Source organism: Choloepus didactylus, chromosome 8, assembly GCF_015220235.1.
Source record: "Choloepus didactylus isolate mChoDid1 chromosome 8, mChoDid1.pri, whole genome shotgun sequence".
Classification (NCBI taxonomy): Eukaryota; Metazoa; Chordata; class Mammalia; order Pilosa; family Megalonychidae; genus Choloepus; species Choloepus didactylus.
Genome location: NC_051314.1, coordinates 49,851,650 through 49,853,845, shown reverse-complemented (window position 1 = coordinate 49,853,845; position 2,196 = coordinate 49,851,650). Strand labels below are relative to the sequence as shown.

General features: G+C 44.2%; 1 pseudogene; it reads right to left on the bottom strand.

Moving 5' to 3' along the window:
* Nucleotides 1–906: 906 nt before the first annotated feature.
* LOC119543437 lies at nt 907–1,421 on the bottom strand (annotated as a pseudogene).
* Nucleotides 1,422–2,196: the final 775 nt, after the last annotated feature.

Here is a 2,196-nt window from a genome sequence, read left to right as displayed (position 1 = left end):
TGCTCTCGTGGCTACATTTTATGATTTCTTGAGCTAACAAATGATCTTCTTTCTTAAAACAGAATAAGTGGAATCTTTGTTAATTAAAATAGAATCTTGCACAACATTTGTCTTTGATCTCTTCTTCATATTGCAGCTAGAGTAATCCTTTCAGAATATTCATCTGATTATGTCAACCACCCACTTTCCATCTCAGTTTATTGCACATCAGGTAATGGCAGGGCAAATTCATTCACATGACCTTCAAGGTTTTGCATGTCTGCATCTACCACCTCTGGCATCACCTTTTTTTTTTTTTTTTCCTTTTCCCTATGATTGTCTTTTCCTTTCCCTCACAGAGCAGAGGAAAAATGAATCCCAACATTGGAAGAAGAATGTTGGGAATATTGGACAAACATTTTCATACTTTCCCAGGGACGCAGTCAGAATCTCCAAGGAAATAGTCTATCCGTTTTAACATTCTAAAACTATAAGAATGAGTCTATTTAAACCAGTGGTCTTTTACTGTCCTCTTATAAAACACACACCTATGCATATTCATATAACATATCGCCTAATAGCTCAGCGGGTAGTCCCTGGACCTCCTGAAACTCACAAATATATTCTGAATTAAGGACCCCAGATCTTAAATACATGACTATTTCTTGGTGCAACAACAAAGGTTTGTGGTATACAATTCAGGGTCTGTATTAAGGGCAGGTTGACTTGGACGGAGTCTTGGCTAGACTTGAAATGACCATGCTGACAGAATGCTTGTTCCTAGTGGCTGTGATGATGCCTGGCCATGACGATTTCCATGAGCTGTGGTCTCGCATGTGTGACTACTGTCAGGCCAGTGACTCATGTATGACCATGGCCCGTGAACTATTCCTATGGATTACTGCTGTGCACAATGCCCTCAAGATGCTATAATGTGAGTTCCCACCACACACACAAGCAGAACACTATCACTGACACGTAGTGTGGATTCCCGTTTGATGTATAGGTGACGTTGTGACAAATGTGGCCTCCGTTTCATTTCGGGGGATTGGCAAGTTACAGATATTCCCTTCACAACAGGAAATACACACCTTGTGGCCTTTGTGCTCGGAGTCTCTGCAGACAGTGGATACCCACTCTTCCAGGGCACTCAGCGTTTGGTGACAGAGATGCTGTTTCCCATGACTTCCATTGTGTGCTGAGTGTAGCAGTATCTGGTTTCTCCAGCACAGTAGATATCTGGAGCCCATCGGTTGCACTCATAATTGACTGCTGCCTTTTCACCAGAGAAACACTTACATCCACCAGGATATGGTGTGGTTGAAGGGTGGAGGTAGATAATGCCTTTCACTGTGAAGTCTCGGGACTGGGCAGCTTTCAGACAATCGATTAGCCAGCAGGCTCAGGAGCAGGAGCCAGGCTAGGGCAGGGCCAGGCTCCATGGCAGACCGAAGCGTCACTGAAGCAGGGGGCCTGGGAGTGAGGACTCGGCATGGCGGCATTGACCTTGCACCTTTGCATGAGTTGCTCAACTGCAGGTTTTATTCCAACGGATTACTTGCTGCGTTCCGGGCTGCGCGCGGATTCCGCCCGCCAGCGGCACCCCGCTGCCCCATCTCGCTATCACCGCGGAGCCCCGCCAGCGCGCGCCCGGAGCCGAGGAGCGCCGGCAATTCCGTCTTTTTGGTCGAGTTCTCACTCTCTCCACTCTAGCCATTTAAGGGATTTTTATTAGTCATCGTGTTCCTTCTTACTGGAGACTTCACATATTCTGTCTTCTGCCTGGAATACTCTTTTATCCTTCACCTCACCTTGTAAATTCCCACTCTTATTAAGATCTCAACTCAAGCATCAATTCTCAGGCAAGTTTCCCCTGAATTCTCTGACTGAATCAAGTCCTCTTAGTCTATGCTCCCCAAACACCATATACTTCTCTGTAACTGTTCTCATAAGTGCAATTATGCATTCGTTTGAGTGATTATTTACATTTGTTTCCTCCACCAGAGTGTAAGCTCCACAAAAGCAAGGACCTATTCTTGCTCAAAACTGTGTCCTGGACCCTAATAATTATTGCTGTTGTCATCGTTGAATGAATGAATGAATGAATGATCTTGTTGAAGCATTTGTTGTTGTGGAATGCACTCGCATTTTTAAAACTTCTTCACAGAATTCCTTGATATTATTTTCCTTTTTTTTTTTTTTTACTTTTATGTTAAT